Source organism: Thermobia domestica, chromosome 3 (assembly GCF_964235325.1).
Source record: "Thermobia domestica chromosome 3, izTheDome1.hap1.1, whole genome shotgun sequence".
NCBI classification, from domain to species: Eukaryota; Metazoa; Arthropoda; class Insecta; order Zygentoma; family Lepismatidae; genus Thermobia; species Thermobia domestica.
In genome coordinates, this window is record NC_137456.1 from 241036435 (window position 1) to 241063161 (window position 26727).

Sequence of the window (26727 nt, forward strand, 5' to 3'; positions counted from 1 at the left end):
TGTTTCAGAAGTGATCCATGGTGCTCGTTTTCGTTTAAGTAGCAGAGTGCGAAGGAATGCATGTTTGTCATATAAGCCAAGTAACATTTTCTTAACTTCAGAACTTTTGTCATCCAAAGTTTTAATTTATATGTCAGTCCATAACCGAGTGATACATCGTGCAATAAAATTTTGTTGTCCATACGTTTAGTCTCTATACGATATAATTTTGTCGTTGTATTTGGGAACAAGTACTGAGTATGAAACTCAAAACGATCGTGCTTAGGTGTTCCAGGCACAAAATGGCCGTGTTGAATTAATTTACTGGGTTTCAATAGTACAATGTGATTAATATAGGAATATAAAGTTTTAGTGTGATGTTTATAATGAAGTGGTTAACCTGACAGATTAAATGATTTGAACATTGCTAGTCATCTTTTGTTTCTGCATTTTTTCTATTGAAGTCTGTATTGATACCACATTAATAATGATGTACTCATAGGCTAAAAGTGGATGAAGAGAGCTTCCTCAATCCCTGATAGCTCGCGAGCTCAGGGGTTTATAAATAGAACAAATGGCTATTTTGAAATTATTAATGTTCTCCTCTAGCATCAAATATTCAGGATTGTTGTTGTGTTCAGGTGTAGGATTGTATATGTATTTGAATTTTATATCATTTCTTACAAATGCACAAACATCTCCCGATGACAACGATCTGTCTGAAACACGTTAAAGCCACCGACTTGAAAGAGCGAAGATTTTAATGTGTGTTCTATGGCAATTACCATTATATAAAGGGACTGGATTATTTCTAACAATTAGTGGCAATGGCTGACTACACTTTGACACTTAAGATGAAATATATATGAAACACTGTGGAGAAGAATTCAAGCTTGCTTTTTAAGAATGCCTTCAATATAACTAAGGTGAGGGTTATAGAATGACCTTAAAGATCAATACAGTCTAAGCATTGAAAAAGTTATTCCTTCAGAATTTTTAGCAAGAGGAAAACAGACTTCGCTATGGGACTCGTGATGGGCAGTGGGAATATTCCCGGTGGGAAGGAAAATAAAATTTGGGAATATTCCCTGGTTTTTCCCCTGTCATATAAATTCCCGGGGAGGAATTTATTTCCATTTCTTTGCTTTATCTTCCGAATCATAAGAAAAAATATGATTAATTACTTTATTTTCATTTACTATCTTTTACTTATCTACTTTAAACAATTTGGAGGTTAAAAAATTAAAATTCGTTGAATGTACTTTATGTAACTAGTATTGTGATTTTTTTAACTTCCATCTCAATTTTCACTAAAAGGTAGCAAAAATACGAATTTACAAATAATGAAAATTAATCAGTTTGTAAAGTAATGTAGAAATTATGTAGAAATAGATATGAAGTACTATTAATACACCTCGAACCACCGTTAGTAATATATGTCGCTCGGTCTCATGTCTCTGACCCTAAGTTCTGGAGAGGTACTCGGACTTCTCTTACATGTGAATTAAGACATGGAATTTCGAGAAATACTGTAGGTAGGAAGAAAGGTCGTGTGTGGCAATGTTACGTGCAAAATTATAAAGACAGGTCAGTATCTTGCAAATATTGTGAACATAAATATGTATGCGTAAATGTTGATAAAATGGTGAGACATGTGTTTTTTGGCTTTTAACAACCAAGTTAGTTTATAACATTTAAATATTTAATATGTTTATAATATTAGTACTGGAGTCAAGTTTAGAAAATCCAGTTACATATGAATTTAAAATCTTTAGCGTTGTAAAAGTATTTGAACTTACTATAAAATTTCTTCCACATATTTACTTGCATTGACCATGTTGTAAGTAAATATGCATTTATGTGTACTCTCTAAATATAAAACAATATTAATAAAATAACATAATACCGTGCAGAATATATATTTTAAAGAATTCTCTGGACATAATAGCAATAGTATACGGTGATAAAAAACGAATTTACATTTAAAATCACAATATAGTAATAGAATTAAATTTTCTTTGCGTTTTTACATACATTTCCGGATTATTCCCATTTTTGGGAATCTTCCGGGAATTTTCCCAGGGAATATTCCCGAAATATATCTTCCCGGGAATTTATCCATCACTTTATGGGAGCAATCAAGTGTTAGTATCTAAGACATAAATGACGAACTCTTTTCCCTTAATGCTAGATAAGAACTAAACATGCAAAAATAAGGCAAAAATAAAAATGAGAGTTATTTTTGACATAAGCATTTTTGAAAAAAATACATGTTATATTTAACACAAGCATTCTCTGTCACATTATTTCAGATTCCAATTCACTTGCTTCACATAATGTGTTGGTTTCTTCTTTGTCTATTCGAACTTATAAGTATTGTTTTAGATTGAATAGTATACCATTGCTTCGTAGCAGCGGGAAAGTATAACACTGAAAGCTATCTAGCACTTCTTTAAATACATATAGCAGTTTCGAGTGTAAATTACATATCAATATAACGACAAAACCCACAGACACAACTGTAACACAAATTTTTAAACAAAAGACTAGTAAAACGCACGAATACATAGAAAAAAATCAAACACAAACACAAACAATACATTATCTAAAGCACAATTTACGAAATGTACAAATTTCCGTTTGTTCAATCAGTGTGTTTTCCTTCTTGAGGGCACAGTGCATATAGCTTCACATCGTTGTTGACAACACATTTTGTACGTCCGGTAAGGTGACAATACAGCTCGAATGTCCAGCAATTCCTGATTAGATGATCTCTTTATCTCGCCTAACAAAGCTCTAACTTTGGTGAAAAATTAAGTGATTAATAGCATCTTCCCTTAAAGTTTATTTTTGTCTTTCCAAACTTAGTATCTGGCACTATATGATGTAAATTTAACTATCAGGGAATGGGGGTCATCCTTCACCACTGATGATTCATTTCTTCTTCGATTTGATGCCCCCACTCTATGGCAACGATCGATGGAACTAATATCCAGCGTAACGTTTCCTTTACCCTGGGAAACATTAAGCACGGATTGCATAGGATCTTCTTTGGGTACCTTGGGTATTCTATGGAGAAGAAGAAAGTTCTGCCTGCTGTATTGTTCTAATTCTTCAATTTGATTTTTTGTTTGTTAAGCTTAGAGTCGAAGTTCTCGATTTCTGTTCATAGGTTAAGGCAAAGAAATTACCATTTGATTCAATTGGAAGTATAAGCAACTCATAGATAACGGCTTGGGGTCCCCGAGATAGATTCCGTGCAGGATTTAATGATATTTTAATTCCACGATGTCAATTTTCCCCATGGTGTTGTAAGGAGGATAAAATTTAGTATTAGCCTCATCATAAAAATCAAGTCGTGTGAACTGTACAAAATACGAAGGCCGGTCGAGTGTCCGGGTAAGTCGGCAGCAAATCATCGTGCATAAGTCTTTTCACAAAGTATAAAGTTGACCATTGTTTTGTAAGTTATATTTTAATGCGTACTTTGTATAATATGATCTTAGCTTCAATGATATAGTTCTAAAAATCATTTTGGACTTCGCCCCTTTCCATTATATGCTCAAAGGAGAATTAAAGTTTTATAAAATCTCTTTATATGTCGACCTTGAGAAGTAGCCTAGTCATTGTTGGTTTTATTTCTTTTTAAATTCGATTTTTATTAAAATTAAAGACAAATTTAGAAATGTATCAGAAAACTTGCAGTTGCGTGTTAGTAGCTTTAAAAGAGAAACGTGCCTTAGCTTCTCGTAAATCTCCCAATATGTTAGTATGTATTATTCTATAGTTTTCTTATTACGGAATATAATAACATATTAATGAATTTGCACACCTGAGATATAGATTCTCGATCAACCATATAATTTGACGTTAATCGAAATAACTAATTATAACGAAAGTATTTGAAATAGTTTTTCTTCAGTAGAGGCTGTTTAGGGCTTCTCGTGTAACATTATAAACAAACGAAGCTTCTATTCTATCAACTTTTTACTAATCGTTGATGGTATAATTCTATCCATTATTATCATTTCTTACGAGTATTGAAGTTTCTCTATTCTTTGATCTCCGATGTACTTAATTAAGGTTTCGTGTTGTGAGTGATATTCCAGCTACGAACATATAAACTTTTACGTAAAAGAATGGTTGGAACCCGCTACTCTTCTATATTAGATGATGTGTAATTTAATAACCGAAATATTTTCCTTCCAAATGATTTACCTATGTCTGCCATTTGAACTTATTTAGAACTTGAACAGTTCTACTGAGGAAACTTAAAACAGAATTACACCCATTTCAATCTACGTTGGACATATTCAAAAATCAAGTTGGTAGTACTAAGTTAGCTTCAAAATAGTTTCAGATAGACCAATATACCTGTATGCTTGTAATACGGATTTCATTCTATTTTCATTTTCTGATTATGATAGTATAAACTTAGGACTTTTGTCATAAGCTTCTATTACTGTTAGAGGAAACCTAAATGTTAAACTTTAGATTTTTTTATTCAATAACTGAAAATTAACATAAAAATAAATAAAAAGTAAACTAAAATTATGTTGAGAACTTTTATAAATTCTTATAGTTTTTTTCTTTATTTAAAACATAATTTCGACATTTCGTTACATTGTACGCTTTACATTGGTTCTTATGGAAAGATAATACTATTGTATCTTCTTCTGGACACAGGTGAATTTAGTCATAATTCAGGCATCTGAAGCAACTGGTTTTGAATTTCATATTAATGCTGAGAAATGAAAAGTTACATTTGTAAAATAAATGTTCAATATATCTTATTATTTAGCAGTTGTCCAAATATTAGACTGTCTCAACAACATGTTGCTGGTCTGCTCCAGCATTCAGCTATCACAATACGTAATCAATAATATTACTGTTAATTAGGAATCTCATTATAATTTGCGTTAATAAGAGAAATATTATTGTTATTGAAGGAAAAGTAGTGAATAGTTATCTCTTTAGTGGATGTTATATTAAAAATAACGAAATAAATTTCCAGAATTTAAGTTACTGTTAGTTATAGTATCTTTGGCGTCCTGCGTGATTTTGGCACTTTTACCGAAAGATGTTCAATAATTCTTATTCCCAAACATAGCATAATTTTTGCACTTGCTGAGTCTAAGTGCAAACATTATGCTGTGTTTGGGAGTAAAAATAATTGAGTGCTTCTTTCGGTAAATGTGTTAATATCACCTAGAGATACTAAAGCCACCCAACTGACGGTATCAACTTAATGAGTTGTTTGTCAGTTTCAGCCTTCTGCTACTTGAACTCTTGGTTTGTAATACAACTTATGAAATGTAATCCGGCTTTCACATTACTTTTTGCAAGATCAATACTGGTATATTGGCATTAACTCAAATTCATGAAATAACGATTGATTGATTTTTCTTCCAAAGTGAATTACTTATTGAATTTGCCTCCTCGATGATTCATATGCGTATGGAATGTCAAGAATAAACTGAGTTAATTTTAATGGCTAATGACACTTTCTGTTTAGAGTAATTTAATTCAGCAACCTTGGTCACAGCTAAATATTGACATAGATTTGAGTTTGCTAAAAGACGGATTCTAGGTTCAAACATCGAACGTTTGTATATTACATACGAAAGACCTTTAACAATATTTTACTTTTTGTATTATTGTAATTATTTTAAAGCGCGTACGTAGTTTAAGAAATAATTGGAATCAAAAAGGAAGAGTAGTGCGTATGGTTCAAAATTTAGTTAGGATGATCAAATCGTATGCTAAGTAATGCTGAATCAGATATAAAGACTCACAATGATTCTGCTATCGACAGCGGGACGCTGATCGAAGCAAGAAAATTAAAACGTTTACTTTATTAGTTTTCAGAAGCAATTTTAGTGAAAAGAACACGAGTTGGTAACAGTGAAACCAGTCTTATCGGTTCGGCCTAAAGACACCAAAAAGACACCAAAATTAACTTTGTCTTTATATATTTGTGTGCGTAGAAAAATAACTCTTTTGTTCCGAAATTTCATGAGAGACTTTTTCTACTTCAGTTCGTATGAGAACGAAAATTAGCAAGTCCCCCCAGTTGCCTAAGTGACATCGAAACTAATTAGTGATTGGAGAATTTTTGATAAACAACCAATAGTAGACAATGTTATATTGGGTGAGTGGTTGCTAGTCACGTACCCCACGGTGACCAGAAGAAGCACAAGTCAGTCGGTCGACGAACATTGAAACCCCCATCGAGGAAAGTCGAGGATATGCCGTGCCGTAGGTTGCAACACGAAAGGAAATTTTAAGTAGCCAAAAATTGCATTTCTGATATCAGAGAAAGAATCCAGTGTTAGGATCGACAGAGAAATATTCTTTGAAAAATCATAGTGAAAGAATATGTTCAATTAGCAAGCCGGCTAGTAAAGTGCCGTTGTAGAAAAAATTAACACCGCGCAACTGCTTCCGCATAACTTATTCTTAACGAGCCACTTACATATAAATAAATGTGCAGATCCTATTATTAATGTAAAAGAGAAAAGGAGGAATAGTTGAAATTCTCAAAAGTTAACATATGATATTCTTATTTTAACGGCCGTATATTGTGTAAATATTGTAAACATTATTATTTTTCTTACGTAGTTTCCTTATATATTTTGAATGTTATTAAGTTGTGATAATCAAAGTGTGATACTAAATGTAGTAACAATCTTATAGTAAAATATGAGTAGTTAAAAGTAATTACAATTTGTATAATCATTTTGTTTTGTAAAATTATATTCCTTCGTTAACGCGAGGTGTAGGTAACGGGATGTGCTTCGCATCCAACGTCGAAGTAGTGAGCTATCTCTCGCAATGTGTATAAACAGTAGAAAAGGGAAAAATAATTAAGCCAATTTTGATACTTTGATAGCTTGTACTTAACCGACCACGTTGCCTATCAATTTGATATTTAAATTTTCCCAAGTTTAAAATAACAATTGGCAAAGCATGATATGTGTCCTAGTGGAGAAGATGATTGGAACTTTGCATTTTTAGATTCCTCCCAGCAGTGAGTGCAAGGGTAGAGGGGCGTGATCTACAACACTAGCGACAACAATTCATACTGGTTATTATACAATTTTTGAGTTGGCATATCTGAGAAAATATCAGTGTAACCGTTATTGACACTTTCAGGTGACACTTATCTCATGGGGACAGTGATGATGTAAATTTCGTGGGTTTCATTTTATTTATTGTCAGATATGATGCTGGGCGAGTAACACAATCGTCTTGTCTGGACTCTGTTACACCCATTCTTTGATTGATTTGTAATGGTTTATCTGTCATGTTGCTGGCATTTTGTGAGGAACGTTTATATTGCAAGATCAATACAGTCTCTTGTGATAATTCCGTTCCAAGTATGGCTTGTTCTCCACTAGCACTTGAAAAGTTACGCTAGTACCCAATCAGTGCATTACATTTTTAACAATGTTGGGTCAACAATAATGTATTAGAAACAGGAACTACTAGCGACATAACTAAGTAGATGTATGGAAGTTACAACGAAATAATAATAACTTGTGAATAGAAAATAATTATGAACTTCTAAACTTAATAGCAGAAATTTAAACATTATTTTTCAAAATGTAACATTCATAAATCGAAATTTGTTTCATTATCACAACAGGAAATAATGTGTTACAACTCGCAAAAATATACAACACAAAAACTGAGGTAAGATATGTGAAATTGTCGTTGGCAGATTGTATTCCAAACTAAAGGTATACATATAGAAAGAGCAAAAAAATATAATCGAAATACTGTTTCAGAAAAGAAGTGGATTTAACACATTAAATGGTATGTACCCAAAACGTCTAAGATGTGACACAGAAAGAGATCAGTGCCATTGAACGACAAACCAGTGCTATACATACCCCACTCTGGTCAATAATCTGGTCATTTTCAATATAAACCACACCACGCACACAGACTGGAGCTTCCAACGAATACTGTTGACGACGATAGCAAACAACGAGACACTAAGGACACTGCTTTGCCGAACAGTGTTTTCTAAGAGAAAGCACTCAGACACGCACTCGAAAATGTCACTCATGATGATAATGCACAATGAAGTAAGCCAAATGCTTACGAAGACTCAAGTGATACAATTGTTTGAATATACCGTAACGCCAAGTCGTGCCATACGCTTTCTGTGTGACGACAAAAATAAATGGTTCCCATTGAGAATGGCGTTGTGAATCTGTCCCAAGAGATGAACAAGTTTGTCAGAAGTGCTACAGAAAGTTAGAAATCCACTCTGATAGTTCTTAAACAGCGTATTAGGTTCCAAATGCCACAAAACGTGATATTTATCATGCGTTCAAACAGTTTGTAGATGCATTTTGAAAGAGGAAAAGCCTATACTTCATACTAGAAATTGCTATTTTCCCTGGTTTCAAGATTGGGGGAACCAAAGCCTGATGCCAACAGTGTGGCAAAAATCCTCTAAGCAAACTCAATTACACAGTTGAAATAACGAAAGCAGTGTATCGCGGGAGAGATTGCGTAACATTTCATAGGAAATGCAGTCATGTCGTGAAGCAGTATTCAACGATCCATGGAAAGCAGATTCAAACTCAGCAAACGAGAAAAGGGAATTACATTGTTTACTGTAACAGAGAGGAAGTTTAACAGTCTAACCATGCACCAAAGGGAACAAATGCTGCATAGTCGTGTGCAGAGTTAGAGATAGATATAAAGTGAAACCCCAAAGTGATAGCTCTTTCATATGACAAATCCTTATATTATTTGGCAAAATAATTTGTTATAACTATAAACTTATGAGTCTCTCTTACATCGAACCAAAGATTATAAACCTTATTTCGTATCATATTCACAGGTATAACAGTAATTATTATTCATCAAAATTACAAAATTTCAAAGGTGATTTGAATATTTAAATTGGTACTGGAGATTAAATCTGAAAACAAATATATCTTTATAACAATGATCTCGAACCGTTTTAATGATCAAAATCAGGCGGTCGTTACTCAACTATGACGATATTCCTTAATACATTGTTATAAACAACAGAACTTAAATACTACAATATTCAGCTCGTTAAAGAAGCATACTTTACTGTTCTCGTATCGATAATCTGAGATCTTCTCGAAGAAACGAATTGATGACAGTATGTATTATATATGAGTTTAACCCTAGATTGGTATTCGTCTCTGATGTCATATTTGGTGTACGTGTTAGTTCCGAGCTACATCTTTCTCCCTCTTATTTTTAGTATTGTTGTTAGCTTCTGTTTACTATTTCATAATGTTTTCATCACGAGAATTTGTATTACCATATACTTAGAATCTCAAAAATTCACTTCACAAGAATTTTTAAAATACTGTTACATTACATTAGCAGCTCATATTCAATTAAACAAATTAATAAGGTAGTCCAGCATTTTTGTTTGATAAAATCAAATAAATAATTCAGTCATTAAATATACTAAAGTTCATATTTAAAGAAAAAAAATTGGATGTTACAAACACAAGTCGTTTTAATGTTACAGAAAATATTACTTGCGTTATATTGACCAAATCGTAATGTCTGTATCAAGATTTAAGCATATTTGTAGTTGAACACAGCGAATATATAAATAATGCTAACAAAAGATTTGTTGATACGTAGAAAAAAACAGAATAATTATTCATTAAGGCACAATAAGATAAAGAGATCTTAGTTTAAGCACAGTACTTAACCTCATTGAAAATGATACATTAAAATTCACTGACTACATCTACTCGTGCTAGGATTTCCTTTCGGCTACTCATTTAACACGAAAGTGTAAAATTACACAAATGTAAAAAAAGAATAAAATCTGTGGGTACGGAATTAAAGGACTCACTCAGAGAAGTAATGTTCCCGGAAGTAGGAACAAAATACATGTTTCTGGTTGGTTGGCGTTATTTATTTCTTGGCATGTAGCTTACATGTAGCAGAAATAAAATATTTGCCCTTGTCGGCCCTCGTAGCCCAGCGTGTAAGCACAACGGGCTTTTATTCAAAGTCTCCTTTTGCGTTGGTTCAAACCCAGCCCAAGGAAATATATATATATTTTAATGTTCATAAAAATTTTTGCATTAAACTAAGATGAACATAATAGTAAAAAAGTGATTTACTGACTTTTGTGAAAATTAGTAGTAGTAGGAAGAGGAGGAGAAATAGGAGTAGGGGAAGTATTAGTAGGAAGAGGAACGTGTTAGAAGTCCAGCAAGGCACGTTTTTTTCCACCTTAAGATTTACGATATAAATTCTGTGACCAAATTAAAAATGTTGGCTAGGGCAGCGCGCGAAAAATGTTACTTTAGGGAATATTACTATTCTCAGCGGGCCGTGGAATAAAATATTATCACCGTTCGTATATGTGTGAGCTCTAAGCTCACATTCACGAAATGCTATTTTATCAATGCTTGAACTTCTGCCTACCAGGTTGCTCCAGTAGCTATATCTCTTGACTATAGAAAGTAAAAAAAAACAGCTAAAATTAATTTCACAATGCTTCTTTTAGTAATATTATATTAACTGAAAGGAGCTTCTCCGCAAGTGAGAACCGTGCACACACGTATACCAATTCAGGGTTAAGAATAATTTAATGAACATTTTGTAAATTTAGAGTGGTTGATCTAGAATATTTGAATTTGAGTGTGCAAGGAAATTATTTCTCTCTCTCCAATCTGTTGTTGGTGAAGTAGATGGATTTGCTATTATGAAGGTGGAGATATTTCGTCCTTGCGTTTGGACGAACAAGAGTAAACACGAAGTCCTTTCGATTCATTGCTTATCCATTATTAACGAGAATGAGGATATATTGCTTTTCACAGAAAAAGTTGAATGTAGAGCCAGCATTGGGGAGTCTGTTGCCTACCTTTGAAATGTAAAAGTGTTGGTCTGCTAGCTACGGATGACTATACCAGAAACGAAATGATTAAAACTCAAAAGTCGCAAGTTTATATAGCATGGAAGATATTAGTAAAACGTGAAAAGATACCGCCTGTGTTATCTCAAATATGTAGTCTGGAAGTCCTAGAGAAATCAGTCAAGGACCAACGCAGAGAAGTGAACGCTCTAATACTGAGCCTCCACGGCCCCTTGTTACAATTTGCTGCATACATTCCACATGCGAAAATATAAAGATTTAATGAAATTATAAAATGTTGACTTTTGTTTTTACATTATAAGTTTGATCTCTCTGTTTCTCGTTCTTTACATACACACGCACAGACATATACAGTATATATAAAATCAATATTTAATATTGTGATTGATATTGCAGGAGTGGAAAAAGAAAAGCGATGGATATTTTCCAAAAGAGAACCATAGGAGCCTATGATAATTTGGTTATTCCATTCTTTACAGCGGACTATACAGACATCGATGCAGAGGTACTTCCTTAATTTGTTTCAAGCTTTAAAATCTTATGGAAAGTCAATTTATATAAATATATATTACTATTGGCTAGTAAATATCTTTTCTAGTCTACGTATTAATGGCGATAACATCAGTAATTCCCTATCAACAATAACAAGTTATAAATTATTTAATACACATGTTCCTAGATAACGTAATATTTTTGCTAAAAACAGAGAGCGATGGAGAACTTAAATGGAAGAGTAATTTATTTATTCCCATTGTCTCATATTTGTCGATTTAACATTCGAGAAACTCTAAAGCGGAAAGAATTGTCAGTGTGAAGAGTATATCATTTTATATATTTTTGGTTTGTATGTGTATATGTGTGTGTGTGTAAAAAGAAATTTAAAAAAAACTGTCGTTATGAAGTAAGTTCAATGATAATAAGCTAAAAGAATACCCGGATACATAGCAGTGTCCGTTAGTCCAATCCTCCATCTTCTGAAATGTGACTCTTGAGTGATGTTGATAAGGAGGCTACACGGTATAGTGCAGAAAGCCACACAACGATAGTTATGTAGGTGGCTCCTACACAGTACAGGTGAATAGGGCGTTCTGGGTCCAACGCAGAAAAGGGCATAAAAGTATTCCTCGGTCAAGTGCACCCAATTCACGACGATAACAAGTTATATAATTCGAAATATTTCATGGGTAAATACACCTGTTCATATTAGGGTTTTGAATGAAATTACAGCACGTCCCAGAGCAGCCTTACTTTTTCAAATTACGGAATACCCTTTTCACATGTGTATCATGTGTACTGCGGATTGAAATGTAACGCTGGGATATTTCGCGTATAAATTACTTTCATGAAGATTCAAAATGATGTGAAAATCTGATTTGAACTTTATCCTCTGAGGTATAGCTAAAGGCAGGCATCTCTATATACAATAAATTATATGCAAAACTTTGCTAAGATTGTATTTTAATAAGACTTATTTAGAAAAGATTAATATTGAAGGATTTAAATATTTGTTTCGATATATCTTCGACTTTTCTCTCCGTTATAAATTGCTTTCGGTGACTACTTACTTTCATTATTTCATTTTCTTGATTTCAAAAGTAACAGCCGCGAAATATGTCATGTACGCCACTGGTATTTTTTTCTTTATATTTATAAATGAGTCATATGATTCAAAATCAACGATCAAAGGCTATCGATTCGTACTTTCATCTCAATGCCTCTAAGCAGTAACAATAATGTAAAATAAGCAGAGTGAGGACGTAAAATGCTTTGTTATGTTTTTATTCTATATTACGACATGTAGTACAAATGTGATTTATTTGTGATAATCTTCTTTGTTATTAGCATATCTGACGTAATCTGCTAACACATGTAATGGATAATTTTCTTAAACTTTCATTCGGCTATCGTTGTTTCTTTGGAAAAAAAATATTTGTCGTGGATATTGATATAAGAAAATTGTGCAACTTTCCATTAGAATTGAAGATTGCAGACTTTACATCAAATTTTGCCCAATACAATTAAAATGACCGTACTGAAGTAATATAAAGCAATGAAAGAATGCAGTATAGGCAATTTATGCATGTATTTTAGGAGAATTATATTTTCTGTTTGAAGTTTGTCTTTAAATGATTTTGAAGTTAATCACAAATGGCACTATGTTAAAATCCTTGTTAGTCCATAATTATAGTGTAAATTAGGTAGAAATTGTTACCGGCAAGATACTTGAATTTATTTTGACATTAATAATTAACTTTTTCTCCCCGGTATTAAAATTTCTGTGTTTCCTTCGATGGTGAGATATTATCTAGTTTTAAAATCAACTCACATTTCTGAAGAATTTAGTTATGATAGCCGTTTCATCATTTAACTGTAATTCTATGTTGACTCGTTTGTTTGTTTTATAACCTGAAATGTTTGAGGAGTGCCAGGGGCAAAGTTATTCGTTTCCTGAGCTAGAATTCAATCGCCCTGGCCTTGAGTCATGTCCCTTCTTCTACCAAGTAGCAGAAGTGATACGATATAAATATACTTTATAATGCTGCCGTTATTTTGTTATTTGTTCGTATAGTGTTTTCTTCATTCATTTTTCCCTTCTCATTTTACCTTTGATTATTATAATTATTATGTTTTTCTTTGTTCAATATTGTAAATTTTCTATTGTTTTCTGAGATATGAATTTTTATAATTCGGCCATTTGACTGGTTAATTTGTGAGTATTGGAATGTTATTTTCGATTTAGCAATGGATTTTGAGACTGTAATAAAGAAGTACAAAAAGAATTGCGTAGATTGCATGGTTAATTACTGGTTTTAGGTAAGTGATAATCGGGGTTCTTGATGAAATATTTTGTAAACTCGGAGCTCTCGGAAACTACTGCAAATGTTGATACAGTTTTATATTTGACTTTGAAGAGAAGTTTGAAAAGGTTCCAACATGTGAAACGTTTGTTGTGTACATGAAGGACGTACGGAGGAATTAGGCATTGGAATATTGTTAGCTTCAAATACAGGATAGTTTATTAATTGAGAAAGTTGGTCAAAGAATAAATGGATAGGTTGAACCAACTTTGAAAAGTATGTTTTTAAGTAAACCTTTGGTTTCTTATAAAGAATATCAAAGCTTTTGTAGCTCAAGGACGACATCTAGTGATTGTAAAGCAATTTCCTGGAGAAAAGTCAATTGTAACCCTCAATGGCATAGTTGTATTTGTCGTCCTTCTTTCGAGTCTATCAACGTCTGACGTATCAGTATCAAATTATGCAGGAAATAAGTGTCTGTGTGTTCATTTTTCATTTGATGTGCCTGATAAATTTGCATTACAGCTAAACATGCAATTAATTTAGCGTGGTTAAGGGTTATGATATTTTCGTTTATTTGTTCATGTGTAGTATTGCTTATACGTTTCATTTTAAAATTGAAATACTAAATCAAGCTGATTTCCTGTAAGTTCACAGGTAAATCGCCTTTATTCATTATTAGTTTAATGTCTGAGGAAGTAGTAATTCACTTATTACTATATAAATATCTCCTGATCCTCCGTAATTGTACCGGAATACTTGGTTGGATGAGGTATTTTAAAGGCTAATTTGGATTAAGCCCTCTCTGTACTTTCTGGACCTGTTGCCTTTGATTTTCGGTAGTAATATACTTTAATCGATTTAGTTGTAGGTACATAGTTTATTGGCCAATTCGTTTTAATGTTACTTTTAAAATAAACGAAACATGAAGTAAATATTGAAAGACGTGCCTGAAGATTACATCCTGCACTGTGGTTCCGGATATATAAATCTTGTTTATCCTGAATGACCGGGAGAATTCACCAAGAATTATTCGTTTAAAATAAATTGATATAGTCAATGTGCGCAAGATAGTTTTTTTATCTTTATAGTTTTACTTTTTATTCTGGGAACTAAATTAATTAATGTTTAGCACAAAGCCGGGAGCACGGAAGGAAGTGTCCTCTATCTCCTAAGGAGCAGCTCTGGAGAGATTTCCTTACTGATATTCAAGAATCTTGTAATTACGTATGGATCTGCAGCCAAATCATGATGGATAGGATATTCTCGACGTAACGCATTCAAAAAAATAGGGATATACCACGAATCAGTGCAGCCGACGTGTGTAGTGTGTGTATTTGATAGAATGTTCTATGGTAAAATGAAACTAACCAGTGTGAATGAAATTAGATATGACAATTCCTGAGTAGACTGACATGAGTTGTTCACAACCTGCTTGTTTTATCAATGGTGTTTATGAAATTTTGGGTACATACGTTAAGAATAACTAAAGATAGAATACTGTTTTTCTTACGTTAGACATTATATTGAATCAATTGTTTGCAAAATTTGTGTTGTCCAATTTTCATTTTATGATTAAATAACACATGCTAGTCTACATCTAGTAAGTTAAAGAAAAACCGGATGTGCAGAGACTTTTCAGCATTGGATAGTAATAATGTCAGAAACCAGGGAAAGAAGTACAATGAGACATGAAGAAGTAATGGCCTGACCTGAGGCAAATTTGGATTTTGACCCCGAATTTGTGACGTCATAGCTCAAGGATCAAAGACTTTGGCCCGGAGTCAATGATCTAGAGGTACTTAGGACAACCCCCTCTGGATTTTAGCAAAGGCAACTTTGCCCAACCCCTCAATTTTAGCAGTTGTACCAAGGACCAACCCCCTTAAATTTTGGAAATTGTCAAATTTAAAAATTGAGTGTGGTAGCCTAGGCCCATAGTATGTACCTCTATTAGTATTAGTGGTCTATCTCGTTCCTTTTCGTGTGTACAAAATTGCCGAAAAGTTAAATTTCCAAGGGTTTGACCTAATTTATCCCCTTTCATGAGCTGTTATTAAATTATTATATGGTTATATGAGAGTGTACAGGGGTCCATTCCCTTTCATAAGACATGGGTTGTATTAATACAAGAAATTAAGTTTTTGGGAGGGGTACCTTGGCCCACTGCTTAAAATTTGGAAATTGCCATTTTATACATTCGGTATAATAGTATAGGATCCTAATATATATCACTATAAATTTAGGTGGTTCACCTCGATCCCTTTCATGTGTAAAAATTGCAAAAAAGTTAAATTTCGGACGTTATTGACCACACCTTTGATTAGCTTTAATTACCCTATATGGTGAAATAGACGTATACAGGGGTCCATTCGCTTTCATAAGATTTGAGTATATTGATGGACACCTTTAAAGTTTGCGGAGAGGTACCTTCGCCAACATCTTCAGTTTTGGAAATTGCCCAATTTAAACATTTGGTATTGTAGTATAGGACCTTAATATGTATAATGATAAATTTGGGTTTTCCACTTCGTTCCCTTTTGGCGATGCAAAATTGCCAAAATATAAAAGTAACCAATACGTTATATCACGTGTTTTGTTTCTTTACATTTTATCCCCTTCGATGGGGTCCTATTACCCAATATGGTTACATGGTTATGTAAGGTGTTGATTTCCTATCACAAGACATAGGTACATTGGTGCCCCCGTTTAAATATTTGGGTGTGGTATATTGATCCACCCGTTCAAATTTGAAAATTTACCAATTTAAAGATTTGGTATTATAGCCCAGAACTTTAATATGCATCATGATAAATTTGAGTGGTCCACCTTGTTCCTTTTCCTTGGTAAAAATTGCAATAACTTAAACCTAAACAATATGTTGTACACGTGTTTGATATTTGCCCAATTTATCCCCTTTGATGAGGTTCTATTACCTTATATTGTTATATGGTCATGTATAGGGGTCACTTTCCAGTCATAAGGCATGGACACACTCATGCACCCCTTTAAAAATTTGTGAGAGGGTACCTTGGCTCATCCACTCAATTTTAGAAAGTGTTCAATATCATAATACATGACCTCAATATGTACCACTATAAATTTGGATGATCCAGCTCCCAGCTCGTTGCCTTTCATAGGAAAAGAAATACCAAAAATCAAATTTCGGAGGTTATTGACTCAATTTATTCCCTTTAAGAAGGATTTAGCACGTTATATGTGTATGTAGAGAGGTTTATTAAAATTATATGTTTCTGCTTTCTTTAAATTTGGCAATTATTAAATAACTAAATTCGGTAAAGGTCTTCTAGGGCCCATTGTAAATGTTGTTGTCCCTCTTATGGCCAAATATTCAAATTTTAAAGTTATTGACCTATTTTACCTTTCTCCATACGATTTTATTATTGAAAGAGTACAGGATTTATTAGTTTTTCATAAGACACAGGTGTATTTGTGTACCAATCTTAAATTTTAGGAGGGGTACATTTCTTACTATTAAATCAAGAATTGGTATTGTTATTAGAATTCTGTGGAATCTCATTCTTTTTGTAAATCATTGTCAAATATGAGTATGGCCACGTGATCTGTTATTGACCTATGATGGGATTAGTAGTCCAGGACATTGGTACACTTAAACTGTGGAATAGTATGAAAAATGTCAAAATAAAATTAGGTCATTGGTTTTGAATATTCCCATCTATGGTTCAAATATAAACGTAAGCAACAAGATGTATTGTAACCGGCAGGAGTTCGGATCATTGTTCGAGCGTCATTTATTTCTAACCGGCAGGAATTCGGGTCACTGTTCGAGCGTCATTTATTTGTAACCACTCCGTATTCTGTTCGCTGTCCGGGGCTCGTGGTCCTACCAATAAGTATCTTCCTGATACTTTAACTTACCTGGACAGGACGATGAAGGACCTCTCCAAGAAAAGGTTACAAACTATTTCCAAATCGCTCGTCGGTCTCAATAATGAGATGAGCATTAGGCGCCGAGAGGTTCGGGTGTCTCGTCTCGAAAACCTCACGGACGATCAGACGGTCATCCAGACCATAACGCACACAAACATCACTCATACAAACAACGAAAACACACTGGAATAAATAACACTATACTTATTTATTAGAACACTATTTTATAAAAAAAATAATAAAAAAATAACAAAGAGAAATGAACACAACACTGAACACTGAGGATGTATAACAATTTTAGTCGCTGAAATCACGCTCTGCGTTTTCGGGCAATATAGCCCTTTATATATATATGATTATGATTCAGATATCACTACGAATTCTTCTCTCACACCATTGACACACTTGGGGAATTAGCACTGGGGAAAAGTTGTCTGGATCGTCCCACGATGAATCCAGTTGTTATCCTCAACAGTCCTGCAACGTAAAGGTGAATCTTCAGCAAATAAACGAAAAGGTCTCCACAGTTGAATACTGATATTGGAGGGCGCGTATTTAACTTTTTAAACGCACAAGATTTGCGGACCTGGGATTTCACAAGTTGAGGCTAGCCGTAAGAAATCGTCCTTCACCGGCTAACTAGCTTGTACCCCTTCACAAAACTTAACCAACGCAAAGTGCGTGGTTGCTGCGTGCAACACCGGAGTCGAACTCCCTGAGCATCCAAGCTCAAGCTACGGGTTGCAATGGTCAACGGAAAAGTGTTGGCAGTTCATTTCAAAAAACACTCAGTTAACTCACCTGTATGCACATACAAACAGAATACAGAAAACAATTTATGTTAATTTTAGTCAACTGCCTATAATGCACTAGACACGGCGATAACACTGGCGTGAGAAAGTACAGATAACGGACTGCAGAACAACGCAGTTGGTGCCACTTTGGTTACCGAAACATCTGGTCAGCCCGTATTTCTCTAATATATTATAATGTTTCCATAAGCGATTAAAGAAAGGACTTAATTCAGTTCCCAATAACTATAGAATAAATAATGTGCATATAATAAGTCAGGGAGAAACACTGAAATGGTTAGTCATTAGCTGAAATGTTCTCACTAAAAGCAACGTTTTAAATATATGTATGAAAAAACGATGAAAGACTTCTTTGTCCAATTGTGTGGGAAAGAAGCAATTCCCACCAAAGAAAGAACTTATATGCGTTGCAGAATAAAGTACAAATCGAAAATAATGATCACTATCTTTACGAAATATACAGAGTGTCCACAAAAATCCTTCTATAACCTGGTAGCAGTTATAGATTTGGGGTCCGGAAGGGAACGACCTGTTAAGAGCACACGTAGACAGGTTGAGAACCCTTGGCCGTATGACGAAGTATGAATAAAATTAGGTTTTCCACCTGAAATTTAAAATTAGTTAGTTGGCAACACTGTGATATGGTGTGAGACTTACGTGCATAGACGATGAATGGTTTCTCACCTGAAAAAGGGCTATTTAAAATAGTTAAAGAACTTGTCCACTCACTACAAAGTGATGAGGTTCCTGCATGAGCAATGCCCAATCCAAGTGTTCCATGAAGTAATAAGATCCTCTTGAACAATTGGTGCAGTTGGGTTTCCTTATCTTCCGTTTCTTCACATGTTGAAACCATGCTGTCTTCCTGTGTGAGTATCCTCCATGGTTCCCCAACGATGAGTTGATGAGGGAAAAAGGGGAGATTTTTTTTAACACTGGTGTGAGAAGCGAAGTACGGTTATAACACCTGTATGATAACTTTTTTTAAATTCGCAGAAAGCGTTTATAGGGCTATTTAATTCTTACTCTTGTTTTAACACATAAATACTTTTTGTAAAATGTTTAAGTGTTCCGTTTCGATCACTATTTTGTGTAATATGAAGTAAATATGCACACTCAATAACTATTCAAAGAAAACATCGACTTAAAGAATTATCAAATATCTCAATAAAAATTAGTAAATATACTGATATCTGTATTTAAAATATCAAAACATGAATGAATATACAAGTAGCAAACATGTTAAAGGTACTAAAACATTAAAATTATTGTTAAAGTTTCGATATCACTATAATATATTTGAAAAATATAAAAATCATTGAAAAAGTAAAATGAATGGAAACGTAAACACATGATAAACTGACAATATGTAAACAAAATAAGATTTTCACATGTATGTCCTGTTTTTTTTTTTTTTTTTTTACTGTGCCTCGTGTTGTTTGGCAGAAAAGAACGAAAAATCGTTTTTCAAAAATAAAAAAATAAACTTAAGTGTCAAAGATGACGTTCATAGTAATTCCAAGAAATAAGCATGATTCTGCAAATCAAAGAAAAAGATCGTGATTTCGTTGACTAGTGTGAAGAAAATTTGGCACGCCATAAGATCAAATGCCATCTGAAAGTCGTGAAAATCGAGACTTTAATTCAATAATGCTCAATACAACAAATGGTTTCGTTCTGAAACAAAGTTATTATTAGTTTAGGCCTAGAATAATGGTCGTTGTTCACTTTCAAAAACGTAAACATTGCAGGGTTACCAGAATAGATGGGTATTATCTGCAAAAAAATTATTAATAAAGTGTTGAAAACTATTCAATATTGATCCAAGTTTTTCGAAAGTCTGAATCAAGGAAGTTGACTCACTAGTCCAAACATTCCTGAAAATAAATGGTCATTACGCTATGAATTTCCCAAAACCATAGGTGGGAAAATGTGTAATACTACACGTACTTACACACAAAATATGCCATCGACACCTGCGAGGCAAAGCTAGAAACGTGAAAAGGCCTGCAACTTTAGGCTCTTAGAAAAATGTTTCTATACATAACTGAAATATCAACACTAATATTCAGTAAAATATATGTATGTTCCCTGGAACATAACGTACATCATCCACCTGGAAAAGATGTGTGAACACACAAAATACAAATGCTTTCGTAGCATCGTAAATATATGTCTCTATAAGACAAAATACATGAGACCTATTAAAAGAAAAACATGAGATACACACAAGAATATAATCAACGACATTACAACTCTCTGGTCGGTCTGAAACATCAAGATAAAATTCCCTACAAAACAGCTGTAACAAGCTTCCTTAGGTATCTTCGCTACAAATATTCAAAATGGTCTTATTAACACATTAAAATTCAGTCATCGAGCATAAGAAATAATTGACAGAAAATAATTTTCATAAATCATTATGGCTTCATGCTGTTGGAAAGAAAATAAGTATCTATGTCAATATCTCTAAGACGGCTGAAACCTCATAGATAATGGGCCACGTCGATTTTTGAAGAAAATCATCCGTCATTGGCAGTATGGCTTAAACCTAAAGATTTATATTGCAAAACCTTTGGCCATGTTGATTTAAAAAATCCTCCATACTGTTTGTTATGGCTGAAACCTAAAAGTTTATATTCCAAAACCTTTGGCCATGTTGATTTAAAAAATCCTCCATAACAAAAACAATTTTACTAAAAAAAATTCCAAATACTTTAGGGACATATTGTGACTAAAATACAATTTTCTCAAAATTAACATGAAAAATAAACATTACAACTCATTAGCATACACGTACACAATATAGTTACGATTCATAAACGTTAAAATATTCGCTGAAATGTTACTAGACAATAACATACACTAAAAAAATCTAACCTAAGAATACACATGGTTAGTTACGGGTACCATAAAGGAAGAAGAGAAATGAAAAACTATATTTTGGGATTGATGGCGAAAATACAGTTAGCTATGGAATATCCATTGGATTAGCCACACCCATTTTTGCAAGAGATCTGCAATTCCAGGAAATATTGCCTCCCTAAAAAAACATTTATTTATCCCCATAAAATATCCTACCCGAAGAAGTTTCCTTACGGTCGTTCAGTGGTCTAAAGAAGACGAAAAAAACTGTTAATTAGAAATTACAAGAAAGTATAGAAGTTAAACATATTTCCGCATACATATTAATATGAGGGGAAAAACGACCGTTCACCATCAGAATATCTGTTCATATAGTTCCTTCTAAAATAAAAAGATTACTGCTTTCGTTCGGAGAATATACTATTCACATGACATTTCTACACACGCTATTAGCTAACAAGGAAATGCCTGTTTCACTCGTTTAAGGCTTAGGCTACTTTCCGTTCTAAACTTTTCTCTTCGAACGAAATATATCATGTCACATCCTGGAAATTCAAATAAAGTCAAAATCGGGTATATGACGTAAATGAGGTTCAATCAAGTTACAGTAAACATTTCAAAATGAAAACGAAAATCTAAGATTAACACTGAAAAATAAATTTAACATTTATTATAAGTGTAAAGTTTCATATTCTACGCATGAGATTACATACTAAGTTTCATTTACAAATACAGAAATATATACATAACTAACAACTAAAAATTTTCTCATTGTAAGCATCTCGATAATTTTTTTTAATTCTGAAAAGAAAATCAAACATTAATTGAGAGTCATGCGTATGATAACATGTTTAAGAATTTACAAAGTGGGAAGGGATTCTAAAAAGGAGTTTAAAATTTTAAAATACTGTAAAATGTATTACAACGCCAAAACATCTTCCCACTAGCTGAGGTACGGATATCTCGCCAAGATATCAAACCGTTTTTGGCTAAATACGGTCCCTCTACGTATGTGATACGTTAATTATTTACTAAAAAATCTAAATTCAAACATCTGAAATGAAAACAATAAAAATTAATGACATTAAACTAATAGTAAGTCAGTGATAAGGTTTGCAACACAAATACACAGCTGACTGAGGTATGAAGTGCTACACGGAGCAAAGACAAAAATAGGAAAAGAATTAATCAGCTGTGTATCACCCGTTATTCGTAACCATAAACACAAGTGGTTCTAGAGTCCGACGACTGCCTTATCAGAACAAGAAAAAGAAAGGAAAACGTGTCATCTGCTCTTTGCTGAACTGTTAAAAGCTAGAAGCAAAAGAAGTTTAAAAACAATGCGTAGTTCTGTTTTCGTATCCAGGTGTTCTGATCAAAAACTAAAAGCAAAAAGGAAGAAAAATGAATACCGTACATGTTCTTTCTAACAGTTGAAGGAAATATTAAAAGAAATACGTTGCTTTCCTGAAAGAAAATTCGTATCAGTGCAGAAAGGTTTGGTTACTTTTTTTTCTTTTCCTATGATTATTGTTTCTACTTTGATAGTTACGGTTTGTTCGTCTATTCCTGCAGTAATTACTACTACGTACAAAAATACACTTAATGTTCTCACACAAGTTGCGTTTCCTATCTCGTTTGTGATAACTCGGATTACGTGGCCGTGATTTACGACTCCTTCTGTTTCTGTTACTGCCTTTTCGAGTGCGGTCTAGATTCTGATTCCCTTTAAATTTCGTATTGTTTACGCTCCGGTTTGCGTATCTTTGCCTATTGCTATAACTGTAATCTCGTTTACGCCTTTTCTCTCTGTGGTTTGTGGTAGTTATTCTTGTGCGCTTACGACCTCTGTCGTGTACAATCATATGTTCGCAATTGTCACTACCACTACTATTAGTGGCGTCACTAGATTCTGAATAGATAAAATCATTATCAGATTTTTGACGAGGTTGGTTTAGAATACCTGTCTCTGGTTGGAATTCAGATGTCTGCGTTTCCTTTTCATTAAGAATATTAGTCTCTAGCTCAGGTTCCAATTCCAATATTTTGTTTTCACTAGGAATATCAGTCACTAACTGAGGCTCAAATTCCGTTGTTTCGTATCCAATAGGAACATCTGACTGTAAGTGGGGTTCACATTCCGGTGTTTTGTTTTCAAAATTTTGCGTTTGCTGACTATTTTCACGAAACACGTCCCGTAAAGCGTCTATATTTTGACCTAATTCAACAAAATTTTCTTTATTCTCATCTACTTTTCTTTCTAATCTAGCTAGGTTTTCTTTATTCTTAGCACGGGACTCTTTACTTTCTTTTAAGTATCTCTCAAGTTCCTGTATAATTTTTTCCCTGAATTTATCAAAACTTATATCTATCTTAGTAAGAAAATCTACTTCCTCCTCTGCCATCTTCGACAAGATAAAGCTTAAAACATACAATTAGAATAAAATGAACTATCACAAGAATATATGGTTAAAATCACCTGAAAGAGAGTTTTTCTTTCAGATTACTGGTTCTAAGCTGAAAAAGAAGTTATATATTAAAATATTTATCTTATAAGTATTCGAGCACCAACGGTCTCGATTCGGGTTCCTGTTCGGGCGCCATTTATTTGTAACCGGCAGGAGTTCGGGTCACTGTTCGAGCGTCATTTATTTGTAACCGGCAGGAGTTCGGGTCACTGTTCGTGCGTCATTTATTTGTAACCACTCCGTATTCTGTTCGCTGTCCGGGACTCGTGGTCCTACCAATAAGTATCTTCCTGATACTTTAACTTACCTGGACAGGACGATGAAGGACCTCTCCAAGAAAAGGTTACAAACTATTTCCAAATCGCTCGTCGGTCTCAATAATGAGATGAGCATTAGGCGCCGAGAGGTTCGGGTGTCTCGTCTCGAAAACCTCACGGACGATCAGACGGTCATCCAGACCATAACGCACACAAACATCACTCATACAAACAACGAAAACACACTGGATTAAATAACACTATACTTATTTATTAGAACGCTATTTTATAAAAAAAAATAATAAAAAAAGTAACGAAGAGAAATGAACACAACACTGAACACTGAGGATGTATAACAATTTTAGTCGCTGAAATCACGCTCTGCGTTTTCGGGCAATATAGCCCTTTATATATATATGATTATGATTCAGATATCACTACGAATTCTTCTCTCACACCATTGACACACTTGGGGGATTAGCACTGGGGAAAAGCTGTCTGGATCGTCCCACGATGAATCCAGTTGTTATCCTCAACAGTCCTGCAACGTAAAGGTGAATCTTCAGCAAATAAACGAAAAGAAGGTCTCCACAGTTGAATACTGATGTTGGAGGGCGCGTATTTAACTTTTTAAACGCACAAGATGTGCGGGCCTGGGATTTCACTAGTTGGGGCTAGCCGTTAGAAATCGTCCTTCACCGGCTAACTAGCTTGTGCCCCTTCACAAAACTTAACCAACGCAAAGTGCGTGGTTGCTGCGTGCAACACTGGAGTCGAACTCCCTGAGCATCCAAGCTCAAGCTACGGGTTGCAATGGTCAACGGAAAGGTGTTGGCAGTTCATTTCAAAAAACACTCAGTTAACTCACCTGTATGCACATACAAACAGAATACAGAAAACAATTTATGTTAATTTTAGACAACTGCCTATAATGCACTAGACACGGCGATAACACTGGCGTGAGAAAGTACAGATAACGGACTGCAGAACAACGCAGTTGGTGCCACTTTGGTTACCGAAACATCTGGTCAGCCCGTATTTCTCTAATCTATTATAATGTTTCCATAAGCGATTAAAGGAAGAACTTAATTCAGTTCCCAATAACTATAGAATAAATACTGTGCATATAATAAGTCAGGGAGAAACACTGAAATGGTTAGTCATTAGCTGAAATGTTCTCACTAAAAGCAACGTTTTAAATATATGTATGAAAAAACGATGAAAGACTTCTTTGTCCAATTGTGTGGGAAAGAAGCAATTCCCACCAAAGAAAGAACTTATATGCGTTGCAGAATAAAGTACAAATCGAAAATAATCATCACTATCTTTACGAAATATACAGAGTGTCCACAAAAATCCTTCTATAACCTTGTAGCGGTTATAGTATCATGTGATTGACATTGATGAGTTAGTGTACAGGTATTCATTTCCTTTCCAAATTCGTGGAAGTTATCAAATAACATGTTTCTAGATTACAGCTGGTTCTGCTAAGGTAAGCAATTAACCTAATTGAGACCTATCTACAACATGTAATTGTATGATTAATTCTAAGACTTAGGTATATCAAGAGAGGTACGTAGGGCCATTCTTTAAGTTTTGGAATTGTGATAAACAAAATTTTATTGTGAGGAGCGAAATTTGAAACAATATTTTAAACTTTAGTCATAGCTCATAGTTAAGATCATTGGTGGTGTTTGATTTTACCTTCAGTTTTCAGAAATATAAAAGGTAACCTTATTGAATCTTATGTGTCATAGACGAAAGGCAATACATGCTAAAACACTTTCAAACTTAATCACAAGGTGAGGTAATCTGACGCTGGCAAAGTTTTGTTGATGCAATTTGATTGGCTGATATCTTTCATGCAATCTGATTGGCCGATCACCATCTTTCGTGAAATCTGATTGGCTGATGATTTTCAAATCTTCGCTGCATTCAGTTTTAAGTTTTGTTTAACATCTATTAATTACTGTTTAAAAATCTTGATTTGAACACTTTCGTTCAACATTTTGCACTCACTGATAAATATGATCAACCGTTTATTGGTTAATCGAATAGTTAGAAACCGGATAATGTTTGAGGGTTAACCGTGAAACGTGAAATTGTTTTAGTTGTAATATTTGGTTTTAAATTTTTTCGTTTAAAATTTTTGTTTGCAATTTTTTTCAAATTTTTGTTTGACTTTGGTTTCAAAATTTTCTTTGACAATTTTTTTGTTTCAAAATTTTGATTGAAATATTTTTTTGATAATTTTGTTTGAAACTTTGATATATTTTTGTAATATTTTTTCAAATTTTTGTATGAAAATTTTTTGTTTGAAAATTTTTGTTTGAAAATTTGGTGTGATTTTTTTTCGTTTGAATTTTTTGTTTGGATGAGTATCATGATGCAATAGTACACGTCAGAACATGGTAATGCAACGTCATCAGCTTTGCATCATCGTTCTAGATAATATTCATGATAACGTCATCATTGCTACTTGTATGCAGATTCTAACGTCACTTGATGTAATGAAATAATTTACAAAGATTACCGATTTACAACAGAATGTATCTTATAGAATCTTAGTTGGCTAATTTAATAAATCATCAATTTGAATTTACTACATAGCTGGATTCGTGAATTTGGTTGGTGAGCATGACGTCAGCAATCGTGACGAAATCATGAATTCAATCGCCACCACATTGCTTTCCAAAGACGTCAGCCATAACTCTATGAAATCCTCAATGTAAACGT